This window comes from Callithrix jacchus, chromosome 16 (assembly GCF_049354715.1).
Source record: "Callithrix jacchus isolate 240 chromosome 16, calJac240_pri, whole genome shotgun sequence".
NCBI classification, from domain to species: Eukaryota; Metazoa; Chordata; class Mammalia; order Primates; family Cebidae; genus Callithrix; species Callithrix jacchus.
Window position 1 is genome coordinate 77,270,986 of NC_133517.1, and position 26,515 is coordinate 77,297,500.

General features: G+C 40.5%; 1 protein-coding gene across 9 annotated transcripts in view; it reads right to left on the minus strand.

The window, feature by feature from the left end:
* COL14A1 (collagen type XIV alpha 1 chain) overlaps positions 1 to 26,515 on the minus strand; it is a 389,701-nt gene that overhangs the window by 244,995 nt on the left and 118,191 nt on the right. For 6 of the 9 annotated variants that reach the window (XM_054246787.2, XM_078353267.1, XM_035277300.3 and 3 more), the window contains exon 1: positions 15,356 to 15,593. The exons of 1 other annotated variant lie outside the window; for it this stretch is intronic. The gene's annotated coding sequence lies outside the window, so the exon portion shown is untranslated. Of the gene's footprint in view, positions 1 to 13,763; positions 13,811 to 15,355; positions 15,594 to 15,978; positions 16,072 to 26,515 lie in introns of those variants that run through there. 2 more of the 9 variants (XM_078353265.1, XM_035277297.3) reach the window with 2 other exon arrangements.

Sequence of the window (26,515 nt, forward strand, 5' to 3'; positions counted from 1 at the left end):
AAAAGAAAAAGAAAAAGAAGAAGCTGGGCGTGGTGGCTCACGCCTGTAATCCCAGCACTTTGGGAGGCCGAGGCAGGCGAATCACCTGAGGTCGGGAGTTTGAGAGCAGCCTGACCGATATGGTGAAACCCTGTCTCTTAAAAAATAATAATAAAAATAAATGATCCGGACAAATTAAAAAAAATTGTAGAAGTGTGGTCTCCCCACATTGTGCAGGCTAGTCTTGAACTCTTGGGCTCAAGCAATTCCCCCGCCTCCCAAAATCCTGGGATTACAGGCATGAGCCACTGTGCCCAGCATAAATTCTTCTTTTGTTGTTGTTTAAGTTAGGATAAGCAATACCACATTGGGAGAAGTAAAATTTCAGTTTTCCCAAGCTTTTCTGCCAACTCCCCAAACTTCAAGACAGTAAAAGAAGGGCAGGAAAAATCTCAATCCTATTAAAATGCCATGAGATAGTTTAACATTTACCAAAATGTCAAAGCCTAATTTGTTAAAACTTTGTCCAAAAGCCTGCACAAAACAAATAACTCTGCCTTGATTTTTTGTTGTTTAAAAACATCATGTTAGAAATGGCTATTTAGTTCTCTATTCAAAAGGTAAAGCCAACTTTAGGGAAAGTTAATAATGTTTAATACAAGTGTCATCAAAACACTGTCACAATTTTACAATCAGTAACATAAAACTAGGCCAATTTGTGCTAATTTGCCCTTCCACTCATATGTTTGTTTTATTTAATCTCATTTGTCCAGATAAGTTTAATAATGAAGAAAGGCCCTAAGTGTAAGCATTAAACAATGCTTACAGATACCCACAAAATTCCCAGACTAACATACAGCCAATTTTATCAAAATTCCTTAAATATTTATCCTAACGTTTTTGTAAACCACACACACTCACTCCCTCTCTGTCTCTTGCCAAGACTTATACACATATATACACACAAACCTTGGATAATGCTGTATTCAATCATTGCTGACTTACAAAACATAAACCATAAACTTAAATAAAATTCTTGTTAATTATGTGATATACCATATATCTACCAACTCCATGCTATGAGAGAGATTATTTATGGTATTAAATGTTCATTTCAACATTTATTTATTATTTTTTTTTTTTTGAGATGGAGTTTCACTCTTGTTGCCCAGAATGGAGTGCAATGGTGTGATCTTGGCTCACTGCAACCTCTGCCTCTTGGGTTCAAGCAATTCTCCTGCCTCAGCCTCCTAAGAAGCTGGGATTACAGGCATTCTCGCCACCACATCTGGCTATTTTTTTTTTTTTTTTTTTTTTTTTGTATTTTTAGTAGAGACAGGGTTTCTCCATGTTGGTCAGGTTGGTCTCAACCTCAGGTGATCGGCCCGCCTCAGCCTCCCAAAGTGCTGGAATTACAGGCATGAGCCACCATGCCCAGCCTCAACAGTCATTTACTAAGAGTCCTACTACATAACCAAAGCATTATAGTTGGTAATAAGAAAGATACAAAACTTCAAACCATATCTTCCCCTTCATTAGCTCACTTACGATTAACTGAAAAAAAGATTAGTTGAAAAGTGAACTTCAGGTGAACTCACTTACAATTTAATTGAAACGCATATTTTATACCAAAGAAAAATAAGAATCAGAGACACATAACAGAAGTTTTCATATATTAGAAGAGGTTTTATGTAGAAGTTAAAACAGCATTGTTTTGTGTAGCTTCTGAAAACAGAACTCTCATCAGTGGGAAGCTTCCAACCCACAGGAGTTCTGTAACAACTCTCTAACAATTAGAAACATCTCTTCTCTCTTACTAGAAGTTCTGGGGCAGAAGCTAAGTTTTACCCATAAGAGATGTTATCAAAGAGATTCCTGAATTTGGAGGCCAGGGAACTGAATAAAATGATCTCTAGGATGCCTTCCTGAACTCCACATTTTACATATATGTTAATATCTACTTTATAAAAAGAGAATTTTACAGTCAACTGATGATCTAGGTCACACATTTCTGTATATTAAAAAATGAACAGAAAAACAGCAGCAACCAAAGAAATAGGCCTAATGTATTATCCAGTGTGTTGGCTTTGAGGGTATTCCTCCTTATTTCTTCTTGTTATTAAACTACTACCCTTCTCACATCCAGAATCATCAAAAAAAAAAAAAGATTTTCAAGATTAGCTAATGAGATCTATTTAAAAAGTGCTACAGGAAGTGAGCAATTATTACATTTATCTGTTAGCATCATGACATAGGAGGAAAAAACTCTAAATTAGGAATAAAGACCTAGTTTTATTACTACTAGCTTGGTGCTTAGCTTTTTTCTAAGGGAACTCCCCACTATGTATGCTATGGTGATCAGAAATCGGGGGAAAGCTGCTGTCTTACTACCATAAAGCATCAGGAAACAGAATTTAGGAATACTAGAGGAACTAGATACTAAGAAGGGAAATGTCAGGATAGAATGAGACACAATGTGGGGGTAATGAGAGCAAAATCTGCATACAACTGCCCTCAAATCCTGGACACTTCAGAATGGTAAAGATCAGTTAATCAGAAAAACTTAATCATAAATGTGTATGAATTTAATAATGGAGTTTCAAAATACATAGAGCAAACACTAATAGGACTAAAGAAATAAGCAAAGTTGAAGATTTCAGTACTCTTCAAGAACTGGTTGAACAATTAGATAATATATCAGTATATAGATGTGAACGACTCTAACCTGATCTTTGTTGAACATTACATCCAACAACTGCAAAGATGTACATTTTAAAAGTGTACCAGTAAAATTTAACAAATAGGCCAACTTCTGGGCCATAAAATAACACTCAATAAATTTCAGAAGATTGAAAGCATACAGAGTATGTTTCCTGACAACAGATTTAAATTAGGAATTAATAATAGGATGGGTGTGGTGGCTCCCACCTGTAATCCCAGCATTTTGGGAGGCCAAGGTGTGAAGACTGCTTGAGCCCAGAAGTTTGAGACCAGACTGGGCAATACAGAAAGACCCCATTAAATTTAAAAAGAAGAAAATGAGTATCTTTATCAATTCAAAATATTTGAAAATTAAACAATATGCTTCTAAATAATCGGTGGGTCAAAGGTCAAATCACAATGAAAATTTTTAGATGTTTGAAAAGGAATGAAAATAAAGGTACAAGTTTTGAAAATTTGTGAAATGCAGCTAAAGAATTAGAGATAAACTTATAGGTTTAAACATTTACATAAAAAAGAAAGATTTAAAATCAACGTTCTAATTTTTTACTTGAAGCTAGAAAAAGAAGAGCAAAATGAATCCAAATTAAGTGGAAGGAAGTGATTAATAAAGATAAAATCAAAAACTAAAGAAATAGAAAATTAGCAGAAATTAACAAAACCAATATTTGCTTCTTTGAAATATCAAAAAAAATTAAAAACCTTTAGGAAGTGTGATCAAGGAACAGAGACTGACACAATTAGCAATACCAGGAATAACAGAGAATATAGCTACCTATTTCACAAACCAGAAAACATTAAAAAGGAAAAATACAAATAATTTTATGCCAGTAATCCCAACAATTTAGCTTAATTGGAAATAAACTATTGAAATACTAGTTGACTTGCTAAAACAGACACATGACGAAATAGAAAGCCAAAATAGCCCTATATCTATTAAAGAGATTAAATTTGTTATTAAAAATATTTCCATAAGGAAAATTATAGTCCAAGATGGCTTCGCTAGTGAATTCTATGAAATATTTAAGGAAAATATAATACCAACCCCACATAAACTATTTCTGAAAACACAGGTGAAGGCTAGCATAATCTTTTTTTTTTTTTTTTTGATACAGAGTCTCACTGTCATACATGTTATATAGTACAACAGCTCAAACTTGGCTTACCGCAACCTCCACCTCCTGGGTTCAAGCAATTCTCCTGTGTCAGCCTCCCAAATAGCTGGGACTACAGGCTCATCCTACCACACAACTAATTTTTGCTTTTTTAGCAGAGATGGGGTTTCACCATGTTGCCCAGGCTTGTCTCAAATTTCTGGCCTCAAGTGATCTGCCTGCCTCAGCTTCCCAAAGCACTGAGATTACAGGCATGAGACACCACACTCAGCCTTAACATAACCTTTTTTGTCAAAACTAGACAGCATCACAAAAAATAAAAATTACAGAATAACCCTCATGAAATAGATACAAAAATCCTTCACAAAATATTATCTAATAGCACTTAACAATATATAAAAATAAGAATAATGATGACCAAGTAGAGTTTATTACAGGAATATAATATTGGTTTAAAATTTTTAAGTCATTTAGCATGTTTAGTATGTTGCTTTCCTCAGGGAGAAAAAGGCTAACCATAAGGCTAATATCCATTAATCATTTAGCCTGAGATTTTAATATATACATATGTGTATGTATATAATCTAAATAGGACAAAAAGCACTCAGAAAATTCTACATGCATTCAGGATTTTAAAGAAACTCAGCAAACTAAAAACAGAAAGGAACTTCTTCACTCTAATAAAGGGCATCAATGAAAACTCCATAGCTAATATTTTACTTTATGGTAAAATATTGAATGTTTTTCTCCTAAGATCAAGAACAAAATAGGTATGTTAACTATTTCCACTCAACATTGTACTAGAGGTCCTCACCAGTGCAATCAGGCAAGAAAAAGAAATAAAAGGAAGAAAGAATAGGAAGGAAGAAGTAAACTGACTCTATTCACAATCAACATGATTGTTTGGCAGAAAATTCTAAGAACTCTACAAAAAAAAAAAAAACAAAACCCTACTCGAACTAATAATTTAGAAAGGCTGACTGACAAGATCAGTAGGCAAAAATCAATTGTGTTCTTATATAATAGCGGAAAATAAATAAAAACAAAAAAGCAAATGTATTTACAGTGACATCAAAAATATAAAATAGTTAGAAATTAATATGACATGCAAGGCCTCTATACTCTTTAGCATACAAAAATATGAAAGTGTATTACTGACAGAAAATAAAGAAAGACTAAATAGAGCAGTGCACCATGTTCATGGGTTTTAAAAAAAAAGAGTTCTGTTCAAATGTTTTTAAGTTAATCTATAGATTCAAAGCAATGTTAATCAAAAATCTCAAAAAAGTCATGGACAAATATTCTCTAACACAGTTTGCTAAAAGTGTAACTGCTGGTCATAAGTTTTGCTTATTCCTTCTAAAAAGTATTCATGGGTCATGGCTCACACCTGTAATCTCAGCACTTTGGGAGGCCAAGGCAGGCAGATCACCTGAGGTCAGGAGTTCGAGACCAGCCTGACCAACATAGTGAAACCTCATTTTACTAAAAATACAAAACTTAGCCAGGCTGTGGTGGTATGCATCTGTAATCCCAGCTATTCAGGAAGCTGAGGTGGGAGAATCACTTGAACCTGGGAGGTGGAGGTTGCAGTGAGCAAAGATTGTGCCACTGCACTCCAGCCTGGACAACAAAGGGAGACCCTGTCTCAAAAAGAAAATAAAAAGTATTAATGGATATTGTCAAATTGGTCTCCAAAGAGATTATGCCAGTTTACATACCACCAAAAGTATGTGTGTCTGGCCATGCATGGTGGCTCACACCTGTTATCCTAGCACTTTGGGAGGTTGAGGCAGGCAGACCATGAGGTCAGGAGTTTGAGATCAGCCTGGCCAACATGGCGAAACCCCATTTCTACTAAAAATACTAAAAACTAGCTGGGCATTATGGCAGGCGGCTATAATCTCAGCTATTCAGAAGGCTGAGGCAGGAGAATCGCTTGAACCCGGGAGGTGGAAGTTGCAGTGAGCTGAGATCATACCACTGCACTCCAATCCTGGCAACAGTGCGAGACTCCAACTCAAAAAAAGGAAAAAAAAAAAGTATATCTGTCGATTTTTCCATAAACTCATTGGCTCTGATATTTGCAAATTATTTCATGTATGAAAAATTGTAGTTCAATTTATAACATCTCCTGTGGCTATAATATGACTGCACATCTTTCATTTACTTAAGATGTCTTTTGATCAGTGAACTCTCTAACAGGTCCTTGGTCATTTTTCTATAGGAGTGTTCATTTTGGGGTTGGTTTTTTTTTTTTTTTTTTTTTTTTTGAGATGGAGTCTCACTTACTCTGTCGCCCAGGCTGGAGTGCAGTGGTACAATCTTGGCTCACTGCAATTTCTGCCTCCCAGGCTCAAGTGATTCTCATGCGTCAGCCTTCCTAATAACTGGATTACAGGCATGCACCACCACATCCAGCTGATTTTTGTATTTTTAGTAGAGACAGGGTTTCACCATGTTAGCCAGACTGTCCTGAACTCCTGACCTCAAGTGATCTGACCACCTCAGTCTCCCAAAGTGCTGAGATTACGGGCATGAGCCACCCACCACACCCAGCCAGGATTGTTCATCTTTTTTGAGACATGCTTGCATTTAATATGTGCCTCCTTTTCCATCACATATAATGAAATATGTTGCCCGATATTTTTTTTTTTATCTCCCATGGTTTATGACATCAATAGAAGTCTCTTTCTCCTTTGGAATTATAGTATTTTCCTTTATTTTCTTTTAGTACTCTTTTTTCAGTTTTTAAATTGAAATCTTTGATCATCTAAAACTGATTTTGATGTAAATGGAAAAGTTTTAACTTTTATTCTCCATGTCTAGCCAATTAGTCCCATACCACTTATAGAATAATTTGCCTTTTGCTCACAGGTTAGCAATGCTATGTTTTATTTTCAAATCTATTGATTTGTCTATTTATGTGTGACTATTAAGTAAGTGTAAACATCAGAACTTTATAATATGTTTTAATATTTGATTTCTGATTACTTTTGACTAGGTACCAAAAGCTCCTAAAAATTGGGGTCGTGTTAAATCAGTATATCGATTTAGGTAGATTGATCTTTTTAATATAATAGTCCATCTTTATATCAAAAAGAATATATTCATTTTGTTTATTAAAGTCAGTTCATCTTCATTTCCTTATGAGCACTTTACAGATTTTTACAAATTTGACATTTTGAGTTTATTTCTACATATTATATACATATATGTTTTATGTCCTGTGTTAATGGATTTTTCTTTAATCTTTTTTAAAAAGTTTTTTCTTAATTATAGTAAAGCAGTTTTATAGTTTAACTTTTTTTAAAGTCTTAAGGTTTGTAATCATTGATTTCCTTAATTTTTTCTGCAGGTGATATCTTTCTTCTTACCTTCTAAATTTTATGCTTCTTATTTCTTTCCCTTTTCTTACTGCTTTGGCTACTATCTTCAGAATATTTATCCCGGAAATTTTATCTTGTTCTTGTTTCTAGTAGGAATACTTCTTTGGAATGACTTTGGTTTTGAAGATACATGGCTAGACAGACTGTTAGATAGAAGACAAACACATATATACTGACATAAATGTATCATGTTTAGTAAATTTCCATCTGTGTAAACTTAATTGAGCTATTAATCTGAAATAAAATGTTAAATTATTTTAGTAGCTATGAAGATCCCCTAACTTTTTTCTTTTAATTTTTTAATATGACAATTACATTAATCCATTTTCTAATACTAAACTTGCATGTAAAATTTGAGCCAAACTTGATCACCGTGGATTATTCTTTTGGGTTCTATTTACTAATTTGCTATTCATATCAATAGGTACATCAATGTTATCAAAATTAGTCTGTAGCTTTCCTTTTTTATTATGCTGTGTCAAGTTTTGATATCAGTATTATTTTTCTTGTTTTATTAAAAAAACCTTGAATTTTTTCTTCCTTCTGTATACTGTACTTTGGAACAGTTATAATAGCACCAGTATTCTTGATTTTTTTTTTTTAACGTTTTCATTAGCATTCAATTGCAAAACCATGGGGAGAGTTTGGCACTCTTGGAGAGGTTACTTTTTAACAACTCTTTCAACATGTTTGTGCTTAATGTTTTATTCCTAATTTTTGTATAATAAAAAATCAGTTTTTGTAATTTGTACTTGGTTTAGAAATAACCTATTTCATATCATTAAAATAAGAATACTACCCAAAACATTACCTGGGTAACAAAACAAGACTCCCGTTTCAAAGAAAAAAATAGAATGCTACCCAAAACAATATCCACATTCAATGTTATTCCTATCTAACTACCAACATCATTTTTCACAGAAATAGAAAAAAAAAAGTCTAAACAGAACCAAAAAAGAGGCTGAATAGCCAAAGCAATTCTAAGCAAAAAGAATAAAACTGGAGGCATCGAATTATCCAACTTTATACTGCAAGGCTACAGTAACCCAAAAAGCATGGTACTGGTACAAAAGCAGACACACAGACAACAGAACAGGTTAGAGAGCTCAGAAGAAATAAAGTCACACACCTACAACCACCTGATCTTCAATAAAGTTAACAAAAACAAGCAATGGGGAAAGGACTCCCTATTCAATAAATGATGCTGGAATAGCCAGCTAGCCGTATGCAAAAGAATGAAATGGGACCCCTACCGTTTACCATATATGAAAATTAACTCAAGATGGATTAAAGACTTAAATGTAAGACCTAACATTATAAAAATCGTAGAAGAAAACCTAGCAAATACCATTCTAGACATGGGCCTTCGCAGTGAATTTATGACTAAGTCCTCAAAACCAACTGCCACAAAAACAAAAATTGACAGTTGGGACTGAATCAAACTAAAGAGCTTCTACATAGTGAAAGAAACTATTAAGAGAATAAATAGACAATCTACAGAATGGGAGAAAGTATTCGCAAAGTCTGTATCCAACAAAGGTCTAATATCCAGAATCTATAAAGAACTTAAATTATTCAACAGGCAAAAAACAAATAACCCCATTTAAAAAGTAGGCAAAGGGCATAAACAGATATTTTTCAAAGGAAGACATACAAGCAGCCAACAAACATGAAAAAATTCTCCACATTGCTAATCATCAGAAAGATGCAAATCAAAACCACAATGAGATAATATCTCACACCAATCAGAATGGCTACATTAAAAAGTCAAAACAATAACAGAGGTGGGCAGGGTTGCAGAGAAAAGGGAATGCTTATGCACTGTTGGTAGGAATGTAAATTAAACCATTTTCTTTATGATACTATTAAAAAGAAACATATTTCTGTATAATACTATACTATTCAGCCACTGTGGAAAGCAGTTTGGAGATTTCACAAAGAACTTAAAACAGAACTAATGTTCAAATCAGCAATCCCACTAATGGATATATACCCAAAGGAATATAAATAATTCTGCCAAAAAGACACAGGCATTTACATGTTCACCACACCACTATTCACAATAACAAAGACATGAACTCAACCTAGATGCCCATCAACGATGGATCGGGCAAAGAAAATGTGATACATATACACCATGGAATACTACACAGCCATAACAAAGAACAAAATCACCTCGTTTGCAGCAACATAGATGCAGCTGGGGGCCATTATACTAAGTGAATTAACAGAGGAACAGAAAACCATGCACTACATGTTCTTACTCATAACCAGGATCTAAACACTTAATGCACATGGACATAAAGATGAAAAAAAATTGACACTGGGGACTAATAGAGAGGGAAGGGAAAAGTGGGTGAGGGTTGAATAACTACCTATTATGTACTATGCTCATTACCTGGGTGATGGGATCATTCAATCCCTAATCTTCAACATTACGCATATACCTATGTCATAAACCTGTTCTTCTATCCCCAAACTTAAAATAAAAGCTGAAAAGAAAAAGAAATAATCCGTTTCATCCAGGTTTTCTAATTTATTGTCATAGATTTATTTTAATCACCATCCAATTATTTTAATGTTCTCCAAGTTGGTGATTGTTTCCATTTTTATTTCTTATCTTGCACACTTAGGCATTCCTTATTTTGCTTTTTTTTTTTTTTTTTTTTTAAAGACAGAGTTTCGCTCTTGTTACCCAGGCTGGAGTGCAATGGCGCAATCTCGGCTCACCGCAACCTCCGCCTCCTGGGTTCAGGCAATTCTCCTGCCTCAGGCTCCTGAGTAGCTAGGATTACAGGCATGCACCACCATGCCCAGCTAATTTTTTGTATTTTTTTTTTTTTTAGTAGAGATGGGGTTTCACCATGTTGAACAGGATGGTCTCGATCTCTTGACCTCGTGATCCACCCGCCTCGGCCTCCCAAAGTGCTGGGCCTTATTTTGCTTTTTAAAAGACAAAGGCTGAATAAAACTCACAGTGATTTTTGTTTAAGAGAGAAATATCAAACAGAAGGGGAAAGCAACAGTAAAGTAGTAATAAGGGATGGGAGAAGAAAAAGGAAAATGATGATGAAAAAGAAGATGAGGAGGCAGAGGAAACAAAGAAAAAATAAGAGGAAAAAAGGGAAAAGAAAACTGTATAAAGGCAGAGAGGATCTAAGATGACCTCTCTGGCCAAATGTGGACCAATGTTCCCTAGATTGGTGTTACTCAAAGTAGCTGGTCTATGAACTGTTACTGGTCCTCAATGAGACAAGGAGCTTATGCCAATATGCAAGTCTATGTATTGTCTTGGTTCCTTCATCAGAAAAGCTTTGCTGTGAAAAAGTAATAATAATCTCAGTTGAACTAACAGTGTGCTTGGTGAGCAGTGTGCATAGTGACATATTTGATTTATATCATTGTGTAGTTTTTGTCTTATCAGAGGCAGGTAACAGTTTGCAGAGGGGCACCAGCAGGAGCGCCAAACTTGATTCCTCACCAACCAGGCCTCCAGTGAACTACATCTGTTCCTCGTCTTACCGAGATTGTCCAGCTAGTTTCATGGCTCCGGTCACTGTTTTAACCTTCTAGGTCTTGGGTACTACCAGACATCTAGATGGGCAGTTTAACCCACAGCCAAGAAAGTTGAACACACATAGGCAATCAGTAAATATTGATTGATCTAATAATTGATTTTGAATGATCAGGGCTGGTGTGTGTACAGCTGGCCATTAGTGAACTAAACAATCTACACTTGGCCTAGGGTCAGTGACACTTGAAATTGGCAGACACTGATTCCAAGTTGTGTGTCCCAGTGCAAAGCTGTGTTATCCAGAGAAAACAGAACTGTTTTCTTCTCCTAATGGCACAGACTTGCAGAGGGGCTACCTTTTTTCTAATTTACAGAAGGACTCTATTAGGTTAGTAGCAGCCCTGTGAATTACTCAAATGCAAGGAATTCGACTGTAAACTAGCCTCAGATATACAGCTGCTCGAACAGTATTCAACTGATGCTGTATGTTCTAAGTGATAGAAGGTAGAACCATCAAAGTATGGCAAATCGGAATGACAGCTCCTTGACACAGGAATGTTCTTCACCTGACTTTCTTTTCTCTTTTCATTTTTTTCCAACACTGACATAATCTGTCAAAGAAATGAAAGATTTTTTTAACGAAAATGTACATCTATAATCAGTATAAAGGGTAGCTTTAGACATTTTTTCCTTCAGGATGCTTTCCTTGATCTTCTAAGTCTGGGGTCAGATGCTCTTCCTGTTTCCTGCGGTAGTGATCTTTATTTTCCATTCTGTAGCATTGAACACTATACCGTAGTTAGCTATTTGCATTTCCATTTGCCAAAGCATATTATTCACTACTGTATTTTGAATACTTAGCACAGTGCTAGCACATGGTGGGAGGCAGGGCTGGGAAGTGGAGGAAGAACAGAAGCAAACAACCTGCAGTGGAATATCATTTTTAGACATCAATTCAACGTGCTCCTCTTTACAAAAGCCAGAGGTAAAAGGCCACCCAGGAATAGATCTTTATCCAATAAAGGGTCCTCTGACTGCTCCTAGATAAAGACACACCCTAAGACATTTCAAATGACTTAGCAAAGCACAGCCTCTGGACCAATTTTCATAAGCAACTCAGGTAATTTCTAGGAGAAATGAGGCAAAACATTGCTCTCTAAAATTCAAAGGGACACCTTTCAGGGTAGCTCTGACAAAGGTCCATAGACAGAAAAGTGCAACAAGACCTACTAATAAAAAATTACCTTGAGGAAATGGAAAGGCTAGGCTCTAAACTTTGACTTAAAGAACTCTCAGAACTTCCCATAGACTCTTTTATATTTCTCAATGGCTGCCTCAGCCTCCCAAATAGCTGGAATTACAGGTGACCACCACCACGTCCAGCTAATTTTTACATTTTTAGTAGAGATGGGTTTTTGCCATGTTGGCCACGCTGGTCTCCAACTCCTAATCTCAGGTGATCCACCCACCTCAGCTGGGATTACAGGCATGAGCCACTGTGCCTGGCCCCATACAGACTTTTCTTAATCATGTTTCTGTCATTTGCTGGCTTTGTGATCCAATATAAGCTACTTTTTATTCTTGAAGCTTAGTGATTGCTAAAGGAGGAATAATATTTGCTTCCCCAAGTAACTGGGAGACTTAAGTGTGTTTCTAAAAGAGAGAAAGTCATATACCCAATAAGTACTCGAAAAATATGCCATTTCACACACACACACACACACACACCTGCCAGAGAAACAGGATGCAGTTTGGTCTATAACAAAAGCTTGGTGTATGCAGAAAAGTAACTGGATCGCTGCTGCTTTTTATTTACTTCCAGCAGTCAGCAGAATGATTTTCCTAACATCCAGTACTATCTCAAAGCAAATCTGCCAAGAAGAAAGTTTATTTTTGTCACTTTCCTTTAAACTTTCTCCCTCCACTCCACTGTCAGTTCCTTGGGTGGGGGGAGGATTGGTAAACAGCACCTCGTTTACCAATAACTTTGTCTCAACGAACTATCATAATCCCAGATAATTTGTTAGCTCAGTGGTGCTCAACCGGCACCACTCCATCATGCAGCAATTCAGGAAGGCCCTTGTCCTTTAAAGGGATCTTAGGTTACACCAGACAGGCCAGGAAAACAGCAGTCATTTGGCTGGGTTTGGATAAAAGTGACTGCGAATGTGGCTTTACAGTCGCATCACTGCAGAAGCTGTCAACTGAAAATGGGCTAAAGACATTTGTGTTTTACCGTGTGACACTAGGAAATATTTAAGATTGAAAGGGCAACTCCCCAAGTGGTCTTTTTAATGGGCTAGGGGCTTTCCCTAGTGCCCCTCAAATCAGATCGATGTATTCGGCTCATTTTTAGGACCAGCCCTGTCTGATTCTGAAAAATCAAGACATGCGTGGAGGGCCCCAAGAGTTCTCTGAAATCCTCAGCTGGACGGTTCACAGCAGGACAAGTGCCAAGAGGCTCCTCCCATCAATCCTGAAGCCTGAGATCCATCCAAAACTGCTCCAGGAATCCTAATGGGTTCCAAGGAATACTTCCCAGGGAATTACTAAGAGGCTTTACCAGTGGGGCGCCTGTCCTTTCAAAGGGACCCACAGGAGGTCAGGGCTGCAGTGGAGATTCAGGTCTATCCTGGCTCAGGGCTCCCCAGAGAGAAAGAGAGGATGGATACCCAGTGTTTACTGAGAGAGTAAGAAAGACAGCCTATACATCATGGATGAACCTTGAAAATATTTTGCTAGATAGAAGGAGCAGTCACAAAGGACCACATATTGTATACTTCCATTTATATGCAATGTCCAAAATAGGCAAATCCATACAGACAGGGCGGCAGGTTAGGGAGAAATGGGGAGTTACTGCTAATAGGTACAGGGTTTCTTTTTGGGGTGCTAAAATATTCTAAAATTGTGGATTTACTCTGCTCTGTGAAAACACTAAAAATCATTGAATTGTACACTTTAAATAGGTTAATTGAAGAGGTATACGAATTATATCTCAATAAAGCTGTTTAAAAAACAAGCAAACAAAACCATCCTGAAGTTTACCTTATAATAACGAAGCCCTCGAGTTCAGAGGAATCCAAGTTGCTCTTCTGAAAAACCAAATATCCAAATGCTGTTCATTCATTCATTCGTTTATTCATTCACTCACTCTAAATGTACCAGTGAGTTTGTGTGCAGACTGGATCACATTGTCAGAAACACCAGGTCCTTGACTGCATCCAGTTTAAAGCCTGTTTGCTGGATCTGAGTAGAGTGTCTCTATCACCTACTGCAAGTATTGTTTAAAAAAAAAAAAAAAAGGCCCTCCCTGTCGCTCAGTAGAGGAGGGGCCCCAGGACCTTTAAGAGGGGAGTTTCAGGAAAGTCCATTTTCATTTCTGCGCTCCTCTCCACAGCCACCAAAATCTTTCTCCCATCTTTGTCTTGTTCCTGCCCCTACTCCCACCCCTTCAGTTGCTGCTAACAGAGGACTCTCCAAAATTTGCAGAAGTAATGGACCCTCAGCAGCAGCTCCAGAAGCAATGTTTAGGGGGAAATCCTGGCCCGTGTGAAAGCTGCACACAAGCCTCATTTGGACAGTTTCGTAAGGGCAGATCCAAAACCCTCCAGACCTTAGCAGAGCAACCCTGAGCCACAGATGACCCAAGAACCCAGCACTAAGATCTGAGCGCCTATGGTCCTGGACCTGCTGGCAGCCTTCTGGCCCTGCTGTGGGAGTGAGGCCACTGTAATGGCTCCATGGTGCTCCTTTTAATCTAGCCCTAACCCTGTCCCCGATGGGCGAACTGTGCGCCAAAGCCCAGCTGTCCCGGATGCCCATCTGCCCAGGCACTAAGTAATAGGAGGCTTGTGGGGGCGTGGGGGGGGGTGTCAGAGAAATAAAAGGGGGCAAACGAGAGGTCGACAAGCTAAAGCGGAGGATCCTCCAACATTACAACCAGGCGGTGTCTCTCTCGAAACCGCAACCTCCTGGCTTCTGGCACCAAAGCAAAACGCACGAAGTATCCCAGGTTCCCGGTGCAGAGAGGTGGAGGAGCGCCTAACGCCCCCATCCATCATCACGCTATGCCTAGCTGCTTTCCTTTGCGTCCAGCGCCTGGTCCCTCAGTTACCCAAATCTGTGGCAGTGTCAACAGGTGGCTGGGTAAGTTTCATCCCCTCTGATCTCCATCAGCGGCTCTCCCAAGCTATCCCAAACCCAAGCTAAATAAAACAGCGGATTTTTAATGTACACACAGCCCTTCAAGACCGATCCCACCCAAATTAAGCCCCTTCTGTATGGAAATGCTGGAGCCGCCACTGTCCGCAGCCAAACGCAGCTTCTTCCCGCCACACGCTCACGTCATCCAAACACTGGGAAAAGCTTCCCGGAGCAGCACATGGTATTTCCACGATCTCTGCGCTCTCACCACTCAATGCCTCTCATCTCCCTGCCCCATGAGCCCCGCCAAGAGGCATCCAGGCGCACCGGTCCCATCCCATCCCAAAGGTCCCCAAGCCATCCTGGGCGCACGCGTGTAAAGAAAGTCCATGGAATTGCTTTGCGTCTGCAGGTGGCCCGCTGTTTCCACTTTCCCTTCCTCCTGAATGGTCTTCGAAGCAGAGCCGAAGAAGAGCAGAGAAAGACGAACTGACCTGTGCTGGGCAAGGTTACAGCCCAGGTTGGGAGCTCTCGGCGCCTAACGGAGATGGAAGTTGCACCTCGAGTTGGTCCTCGGCTGCGCACCGCCCTTTCTCTCTTCCCTCCGAGTACCCTTTTTTAATTAGCCTCTCTCTTTTTCTCGCTCCCTCTCCTTCTCCCGCTGCGCTTGCACTCCCAGCCTCCGGGAGCTGCCTCCGCCTCTCCAGCTGGGCGCCCAGGATCAGATAAGAGGAAAGGAAGGCCCGCCGGCAGCCAATTATAGAGCTGAGGGTAGCCGCGGGGGCGGGAGGTGGGAGGCAGGCCTAAGTTCTTAACGCCCCCCACTTTCTCTCCTCCTCCACTCCCCCATCCCCGCCCTACCGGAGACGTCGAGGAGCCAGCCCCGTGCTGCCCACGCGCTCCCCTATCCGAAACCTGGCAGTCGCCCCAGGTGCACGCCGCAGCCGGGTGTGGCGCTCCGGGGGAACGAGCCGGGCTTTTTCCCTTCCACATGGGCAGAAGCAAGTGCAAGCTTTCAAGCCAGACCCCCACCCCCGTCCCCGGTGGCTTTGGGAGGTCTGGAGCCCTCCGGATTTCAGGTGCTGGGTGCCCACTTCCCCATTCTCAAAAGACTGACCTTGCCTTCCCGCGTCAAAGGCTCCGAGTGAAAGAGGCATCCACTGTAAAGGCCCCCTTGGAGCCTCCTCTTCTCCCTCTTCCTCTTCTGAATAAGCCCAAGGGCTCTAAAACGCCAAAGCAGCCATGCCCAAACTTTAAAGTGCAGGGGAATCGGCTGGAGGTATCGAAATTGACATTTTTGTAGGTTACAAAAGGACAAATATCGGCGATTTCATGTGGTTGTACTTCGTAACCTGCCGATTCCCCACCCCACCCTACCCGCAGAGATTCTGGTTCAAGGAGCTTGAGCTAAGGCCTCGGGCCCTGCCATCATCACACCCCCTGGTGGTTCAAATCCTTGCAGTCCATCCTTTGAGAGGCTCTGCCCTGAGGTGGGAAGAACAGGAGGCCACCGGGGCCCGGCGCTGGCTCTGCGGAGACTCGGTCCTCACCTGCTGAGTGGGCCCTCTAGAAAAGTCACCACCTTTACTGATTTTTGACCCATATCCCCCATCCTGCACGCCCGATTCTTTACAAATGTTAGGGGGACGTTGGGTGGAAACTGAGAATTCAACAAAACCGTATTTTGTGAGAAAATACTCTCTTGCCTTGGAAAAACTGAAGAGTATTTCGCCACCCCCAAAGGCTGGTGAGGGAGCGAAGAGAGAGGAGGGCAAGTGGTACTCTTAGGTTTCCAAATCGGCCTCCATCATGCCCAGCTGAGAATCCAGATAGAAGGGCTGCGATTTGTAAGGCGGCCCCTCCGACATTCCGACCGCCCACGCTGCTGCTAGCCACCTTCCCCGCTCTCTCCGAATGTGTTACTTGCATCCTTGAGCGTGCTCCGAGCTGCAGCAGAGGTCCTGCGGCTGGAGTCAGTGGAAGGCCCTCTCCAGCCCCCACCGCCGCCCCGCGTCCCTCGGTCTCGCTAGGAATTGGCCTCAATTTAGCTACAGGGCGCGGCAGGAGCGAGGCGCCTTTCGGCTTCCGCGCTTCACTGAACGCAATTCTCCGGCCGGCGTAGCTTTTTAGGAGACCCGCTCAGCGTCCGAGGACTGCAAAGAGAGAGCGCCACCTCGTGTTGCGCGGGTTCGGGAGAGGCGGGATCTAGAAGGACCCCCATTCGCCCTAGTTCCACACGCAGGGACTACAATACCTGAAATAAGTATTTATTCTTGAAGACAACCACCATTTTAGTTAGATCTTTTTCCGTCTGCCCCATAAAAGTGTGTCTCACTCTCATAGTCTGATTTCTCCTTTCGATAATAAAAACTTACTCTTGTGTTCATTTTTTCCAACATGCAGATGACTAGCATAAGTTTTTTTGTAATTCCCTCTGAGGAGGTAGTTGCAATGCTAGCACAAAATTTAGGTAAAAGATACGAGGAGTTCCAATCATTTAATTACAGAAAATTGGGAATGGGAGGTTCCCTGATGATTTTATTTTATTTATTTATTTTTTAATTGTATTTTAGGTTTTGGCGATCATTAAAAAATCTGGAGACAACAGATGCTGGAGAGGATGTGGTGAAATAGGAACACTTTTACCCTGATAATTTTAAAATGTGAAATATGTGTGTAAAAACCCACAAATAAGCTTAATATTTGTTTGATAAAAACCTTATGTGATTATTTGTATTGATTTAGTAACCATATAAAATGGGCTTCTTTTTAAGAATTCTAACTCATCCTTTGTTCCTCTCCTTAACTTTTGACTTCTTGCATTTCATTTTAAAGTTAGATAAACCGCAGTTAATGTTGAATCAGAATGGCTGGTTTCAATCAGTTTTTCATTTAGTTGCAGTTGTGTGTGAAGTGTCAGCCCTTTCGAGAGTGGTTATTCCACACTGATCTTAAGGCCCGCCCTTAGAGTCTGGTGGAGTACTGGGAACTGAATCACAGAAACAAGACCAAAAGCCCCCACTGAAGTTTCCCTGCTTCCATCTAAAAAAAAAACCTGCAAATGAATATCTGGGGCCTTTTCAAAGATAACCAAAAATTCCAGTTTCCCACAGTAATTGATTTCAGGATGAGACAACTGTGACATGACTGTGATCCTGTTTCTCTCTAAAGACTGCACACACACCTCTGCCCCTTTCTTGGCTCACATTAGTGAAGTTATTTTGCCTCCCTGAGCCTAACTCCTCATGTGTGAAAAGAGTGAATGGCCAGCACAGTGGCTCATGTCTGTGATTACACAAAATTGGGAATGGGAGGTTCCCTGATTATTTTAAAATGTGAAATCTGTGTGCAAAAACTCACAAATAAGCATATTTGTTTGATAAAAATCTTACATGATTTGTATTGATTTAGTCATCGTATAAAATGGGTTCCTTTTCAGGAATTTTACCTCATCCTTTCTTCCTCTCCTTAACTTTTGGCTTCTTGCATTTCACTTTAAATGTAGGTAAACCTCAGTTAATGTTAAATCAGAATGGCTGCTTTCAATCAGCCATTCTTCAATCAGGCAGGTGGATCACTTGAGCTCAGGAGTTCAAGACCAGCCTGGGCAACTTGGTGATGCCCTGTCACAAAAAAAATGCCAAAAAATTAACCAGGCATAATGGTGCACACCTGTAGTCCCCGCTACTTGAAGGGCTGAGGCAGGAGGATCACTTGAGTCCAGGAGTTTCAGGTTGCAGTGAGCTGAGATGGTGCCACTGCACTCCAGCCTGAGTTGGCAAACTGAGACCTTGTCTCCAAAAAAAAAAAAAGAGGGTAATTAATTATATCTTAGGGGATTGTCATATGGATTAAATAATAGATGTGTTTATGGACCTAATCCATAACTAACAATTAATAAACGGCAGCAGCTACGTTACCCAAACTGGTAATATCCCCCTTCTGCCCATTGCACAGGACTGTACTCTCTTCAGCTGCCCCTTCTGGAAGATTCTTGTTTCCATGTTTCTCAACAGAGGTACTATTGACATTCTGGGAAGGACAGCATGACTACCCCAGACTTTGTAGAACATTGATCATTCCTGGCCCCATCGACCAAATTCCAATAGCACCTACCCATCTCCTAAGCATTGTGATAACCAAAAAATACCACCACGAAAGCTGTAGCAAACCCCAGTTTCAGCTGAACAAATTATTTGCAGTTCTACTCTAACCTCTCCGTAACATCCAGCTGTGATTTTCCCCCCAATCTGGTGCCCATTCTACCTTGATACTCGGCCAGTAACCAGCTGATAATAATATACCATACCTATGAGCAATAACAACCCAATTCCCTACCCCTCTCCCACGATCCCCCATCCATGCTGACCCCCATTCCTGCTTCCGGGACTCCCATATTTGCCCCGATCTTATAATAGCATAGCTGGTAACAGATGGTTGATTGCCAGCACAACAGTGTCTTCCAGACTCTGCCTCACAGTCAAGGGCCCATGGCCTTCTAACCAACTGATGTCTCTGTCATACCAGCTGTTAAGCACTTTGTATCTCAACCATAGTAGCAGAAGTCTGAATTCCTTTAGGAAATTACCTCCAAGGCCGGGCACGGTGGCTCATGCCTGTAATTCCAGCGCTTTGGGAGGCCAAGGTGGGTAGATCAGGAGGTCAGGAGTTCAAGAACAGCCTGGCCAAGATGGTGAAAGCCCATCTCTTACCAAAAATACAAAAATTAGCTGGACATGGTGGCAGGCACCTGTAATTCCAGCTACTCGGGAGGCTGAGGCAGGGAACTGCTTGAACCCAGGAGGCAGAGGCTGCAGTGAGCTGAGATCTTGCCACTGCACTCCAGCCTGGGAAACAGAGTGAGACTCCATCTCAAAAAAAAAAAAAAAATTAAATTACCTCTAATCCATCGTATGCAGTTGCAGGGGGGTTGTCTTTCAGCTTGCCCTTTTTACCCCTACTCCCAAGTTAGTGGGCATAAAAGACTAAGCTAAAGAGATACTCTCCTCTCGAATATGAGTATTAAGTCATGGGACATAAGGGCAGGAAAAATGTTTCTTGAACTTTTATCTCAGTTTATCCTAACAATGAGAGCTGAAGGAACACTCCTAATACCCAGATAGCACTCTCACCTACAGCAGGACCGCTTATACCAGCTGTTAAAATCTTGAAATGCGACCAGGTGCAGTATCTCATGCCTGTAATCCCAGCGCTTTGGGAGGCCAAGGGGGGCAGATCATTTGAGGTCAGGAGTTCAAGACCAGCCTGGCCAATATGGTAAAACCCCGTCTCTACTAAATACACACACACACATATATATATACAACATATATATATATATATATATATATATATATATATATATATATATGTTGTATATATATATGTATGTGTATATATATGTTGGCCAGGCATGGCAGTGCAAACCTGTAATCCCAGCTACTAGGGAAGATGAGGCAAAAGAATAGCTTGAACCCAGAAGCAGGGGTTGCAGTGAGCCAAGATCACCCCATTGTACTCCAGCCTGGGTGACAGAGCAAAACTCCATCTCAAAAAAAAAAAAAGAAATATTTTCATATTGGTTGGGAAATAGCTGTTTCTCCAGCACCCTGAATGTCCTCTTCCCTGCCTCTCCCTGGGATCTACCTCAGATTTCCCTTTCAGTCCCACAATTGAAGAGGTAGCCTTTAGATTTTCTGCAGGCCTCTACCTCCCTGATGAAATGTAGCTTCCAGCATTCATTCTGACTGGACTGTCCCTGTGTGACCCTGGTTGCTCAAGCTTTTGAATACCAGCCCTGCTCAGAGCTCCAGAACATCTGACTTCTGTTCTTCCCGAACCTTTTGTCTCGATCCATGAACAACCCCATTAGCTCCACATTTGATTTATTTCCCTATTAATGGGAGAAACTCAACCGAATCAACCATTATTTCACCAATCCTGAAGCTGGAACAAAAGACATGAGACAGCTTGTCCAACTATAGCCGGAGTATTAACAGCAAAGTGAACACTAGAATTCAAACGGTTTGACTCCCAGGCCAGAGCTTTCTCCCCTGCAGTGTGCAGACTTGTTTCCAGACAATATAGCAATACCTCCCATGCTCCTGTAGGGTTTTTGCTTTATGACTGCATTCAAGTCCCTCACCCTATTTAATGCATTCGCTCTGCAAGCTTAAGACTTATTCAGAGGTGAAAATCATATTGTCTTCTGTCCTTTATGGTGCTGGAGCCCTCCCTTTCTCACAAATGCCTTTTATGTTCTTGAACCAATGATTAAGACATTCCTCATCTTTTCAGTTCCGTGGCCCAGATCAAAGTCATGGCCCTAACTAACAGCAGCCAAGTTTTTCATGTGTGACAGTGTCCTATCAGTGTATGCACACTGCATCAAAGGTTCCATTCATAGCACAACATTGCTGGATCAGGTCGAAGAGATGATATACATAGTCACGAGAGGCATGACATTTCGCTCAACAAAGAACTGCATATACAGTGGTTGGTTCCATAAGAATAAATTATAATATCACATTTTTACTGTATCTTTTCTATGTTTAGATAACGTGAATTCTTACCATTGTGTTACAGTTGCCTGCAGTATTCAGTACAGTAACATGCGGTACAAATTTGTGGCCTAAGAGCAATGGCTTATGCCATACAGCCTAGGTGTGCAGTAGGCTATCCCATCTAGGTTTGTGTAAGTACATCCTAAGATGTTCACACAATAGCAAAGTTGCCAAGTGATGCATTTCTCAGACTGTATCCCTATCATTGAGCAATGTATGACTATGTGCCAACCCCCCTTCGCTTTACAAATGAAAAAACTGCCCAGGTGTGGTGGCTCACACCTGTAATCCCAGCACTTTGGGAGGCTGAGGCGGGTGGATCACGAGGTCAAGAGATCGAGACTATCCTGGTCAACATGGTGAAACCCATCTCTACTAAAAATACAAAAAATCAGCTGGGCATGGTGGCGCGTGCCTGTAATCCCAGCTACTCAGGAGGCTGAGGCAGGAGAATTGCCTGAACCCAGGAGGCAGAGGTTGTGGTGAGCCGAGATCGCACCATTGCACTCCAGCCTGAGTAACAAGAGCGAAACTCCACCTAAAAAAAAAAAAAAAAAATGAGTGTGGGGCCAGGTTGAGGGGGGTGAAGGTAAGGACATTGGTTTTTATGTTGAGAGAAATGGGCAGTTACTGCAAGGTTTAAACAACAGAGAAATGATGAGATATAAATTGTGTTTTTAAAAGGATAATTTCAGGTCTGTAATCCCAGCACTTTGAGAGGTCAAAGCAGTTATATCACCTGAGTTCAGGAGTTTGAGACCATCCTGCAACATGGTGAAACCCCATCTCTACTAAAAATACAAAAAATTAGCTGGGCATGGTGGCGCGTGCCTGTAACCCCAGCTACTCGGGAGGCTGAGGCAGGAGAATTGCCTGAACCCAGGAGGCGGAGGTTGCAGTGAGCCGAGATCATGCCATTGCACTCCAGGCTGGGTAACAAGAGGGAAACTCCATCTCAAAAAAAAAAAAAAAAGAAAGAAAGAAAGAAAAAACTGAGATCCAATGGATTAAATGCCCCATTTAAATCCCCAAAATGTCAATGTCAGATATTACTAGATTAAATATAATCTGACAAAAAGCCAAGACTCTTTCCAATAATAACAATATCAAATAAGAAAAAGAACTTTTATCGAGAAGCTTTTGGATTCCACACATGCTGGGAAAACGAATATGGACTATTAGAATTTTTAAATTATTTTATTAAAATAATTCATACATGTAATTTTTAAAGTTACATAATACTGAAAACTTGTAAAATATAAATAATGCTGTCTTGCTTTCTGGAAGTAAGCACTTTTTACTCTTTTAGCAGGTTTTTTCTGAGACTTTCCAAATTTCCATACTTCTAAGTAACACACACATGTGTGTTATATTATATGTCTATTAATCAGTTTTACTTTATTTTATTTATTTGAAATGGAGTCACTCTGTTGCCCAGGCTGGAGTGCAGTGGCAGGATCTTGGCTCCCTGCAACCTTCACCTTCCAGGTTTAAGCGATTCCCCTCCCTCAGCCTTCCAAGTAGTTGGGATTACAGGTGCCCACCACAATACTCTGCTACTTTTGTGTATTTTCAGTAGAAATGGGGTTTCACCATGTTGGCCAGGCTGGTCTCAAACTCCTAACGTCAGGTGATCTGCCTGATTAGGCCTCTCAAAGTGCTGGGATGACAGGCATGAGAGCCATCATGCCCAGCCCTATTAATCAATTTTAAACATCATTTATATATTTCCTATTATTTCAAAAAAAAGGATAGGCTCGTTTATGCTGCCATCCCCCTTTCAATTGTACATGTCTTCCTAGTTCTAATGTTATTCCGTCATGTTGAATAAGGATATTCCCCAGTGGTATCCTAAGAAAGGTACATGGTGAAGGGGAACACATTTTTCAGATCTTATGTTTTACCCTCACATTTCATTACAAGTTTAATGGGCACAGAATCCTAGCTTAGAAATAATATTCCTTCACCATGGTGAAGGTGTTGCTCCCTTCCTTCTTACTTCCTGTGTGGTTTCTGTGATTAAGAAGCCATTCTGACTTTTGGTCCCCTCTGAGCGAACTATCTCCCCAACGGCCTACTCCCCCTGCAAGCTTATAAAACCTTTTTGTCTTCTCTGTTTTGAAATTTCACAGTGGTATGCTTTGATGTGGGTCCAGTTTCATCCATGGTACTAGGTACTCCACAGATTCTTTCAATCTAGCCATTCTCATGCTTTTCTTCCAGAAAAATCTCCCTAAGTATCTTATTAATGAAATCCTCCCTTCTATTTTTCTATTCTTTTTGTCTGGATTTCCTTTTTCAGATAATAGACCTCTGAGAATGCTTCTGTAATGTTATTGCTTTCTCTTTACTGTTTTTCTCTTTGTCCTTTTGTTCTATCTTCTGGATTTCTTCACTCTGTATTTTAATTTTATTTCGATTTCTTGAATTCCTGGACTTAAGAGATTCACCTGTATTGGTCTCCCAAAGTGCTAGGATTACAGGCATGAGCCAGTGTGCCTGGCCATATATTGTAGTTTCTAATTTCTGCTATTACATTTTGATTTCCAATACATCGATTTTGTGTTTTGAAAGGGTTTTTAATAGTATCCTATCCTTATTTCGTAGGCACAACCTCTCTGAAGATATGAACACATTTCCAAGCTTTCTTCTCTCTGCATAGGCTCTGTGTTTTCCAAAAGGCATCGTCTCTTTGTTTGGAATTCCATCTCCGCAGCAGGGACTTTACTTAGACTTCTGCTAGTCCTCGGTGATCTGAATATGAGAAAGTATCATGTGGTTCCAAGGAAAAGTGTATGTGTAGAGAAAGAGCAAGAAAAGGGATACAAAATGTTAACAGTTGATGAATTTATGTACAGACCCTTTGCACTAATCTTTCAACTTTTCTGTAGGTTTTGTTTTTTTGAGATGGAGTCTCACTCTGTCTCCCAGGCTGGAGTACAGTGGCATGATATCAGCTCACTGCAACCTCTGCTTCCCAGGTTCAAGCGATTCTTCTGCCTCAGCCTCCCGAATAGCTGGGATTACAGGCACTCACCACCACACTCGGCTAAGTTTTATATTTTTAGTAGAAACAGGGTTTCACCATGTTGGTCAGGCTGATCTCGAACTCCTGACCTCAAGTGATCCACCCACCTCGGCCTCCCAAAGTGCTGGGATTACAAGCATAAGCCACTTCGCCTGGCCTTTTTTCTGTCTTTTAAGGAAAATTACTTGACTATTCTGAAGAAGCCACAATAATAATATACCCCAAAAAACAACAGAAACTGATGACAAGTATGAAGCATTGTTACCTGTTACCTACTGCCTATTGATCAAGCCAATATGTTGCTGAAGGAAAAAAAAGAAGTGGTGACTGCACTGTGCCTTGAGCCTAAAGCTGTGTCTCAGATTCTTCCCTGCTCTTCATGCTGTTGCTCCCATAAACAGCATAATTCATGGAGTCACCAAGGGTAGCCTCATATGGATAATATATAACCACCAAGATATGGCCACTAAGACTAAAGAGAAACTTAAAATATTAACAGGAGCAAAACTTTAAACCAAAGGAAAGACATCCTAAGGCAACATTTCAACAATCGGCCTTGGGAAGATTGAAGAGGGCCAGAAAGTCTTCACTGAGGACATTTGAGATTTTCCAGAGAAAGGAGAAGCACACAAAGCTAGAACTAAAGGAGGAGGTGGGAAAAAAATTCAAGAGAATCACAGAGATCTCTTCTCTTAGAGAATCAAGAGAGCAGAGAGACAGAGAAGGCATGAGATAGAAAGCCTCATATGGGGCCAGGCACGATGGCTCATGCCTATAATCCCAGCACTTTGGGAGGCCAAGGCAGGTGGATCACGAGGTCAAGAGAACAAACCATCCTGGTCCACATGGTGAAACCCTGTCTCTCCTAAAAATACAAAAGTTATCTGTGCATGGTGGTGCGTGCCTGTAGTCCCAGCTACTTGGGAGGCTGAGGCAGAAGAATTGCTTGAACCCAGGAGGTAGAGGTTGCAGTGAGCCAAGATCGAGCCATTGCACTCCAGTCTGAGTAGCAAGAACGAAACTCCATCTAAAAAAAAAAAAAAGAAATGAGTGGGTTTTGGAAAATTCTGTTTCTTATGCTGTGATGAAGAGTGAAATTTGTTATTTTCTTTGTTTTGTTTTCAGCTGTTATTCATGTAAGTTTTGGTTCAAGTTGGTATCTCTTCTGATCTATACCCTTTGATGTGATAATTAATTGATGAAACTTTTGTTCTCAAACTTCTCACTATTTCAAGCCAAAATCTTCAGATTCTTCTGAAAATTCACCATGGGCTACTAGATAAAGAATTTCTCTACCCTACAGTAGCCTCAGTGCAGAAGCTCAGAAAAAAACCAAGCAGAGTGCTGAAATCAGTTGGTAGTACCTTGCTCCCTCTGTGACTGTATTCACTTAAAGTTGTCCAGATTATGTTCTTGGGATCAATGACCATTTTATTTGTGTCCCTAGCACCTAGCACCTGGCTTAGCACATATTGTCAATCTAAAACATGTTCTCGAAATTACTGATCAAAAGTAAGAATGAATGAGCAAGCCACCATATTCCAGCAGAGCCCCATGATGGTTTAGAGTTTGTGTTCATCTCCAGGCTTTGCCCTCATGAGTTGGGTAACATTAACTAAGTTATTTAAGATATGCCTTCTCATTAATTTATGCAACAGGTATTACTGCTGAACTCTGAGTATGCAGGGGTGAGAAAAACTGGCCTTATGGAGTTTAGAGTCCAGCTACACAAACACACACTAACAAAACATGAGTTGCTCTGATGGTAGAAGGCTGAGGGGCGAGAGTGCAAGTATGCAACCTATTCAGGTAGAATGATCAAGAAGTACATAGGTGAGGAGGTGAACTTCAGGCTGAAAAAGGAGAGAGAGAGCTAGCCTGGAGAAGATATGAAACAGAAGCATTCTGAAAAGAAAGAAAAGCTTTTACAAAGTCCTTGGATTTTCAACCAAACAATTGAACAAAAGAAAAAGAAAACAAAGTCATCAGGTGAGAGAGAGCTTGAACAGACCCGAATTATTTTGAATGATCAGAGTTTGGTAGAATCAGAGGAAAGACACTTA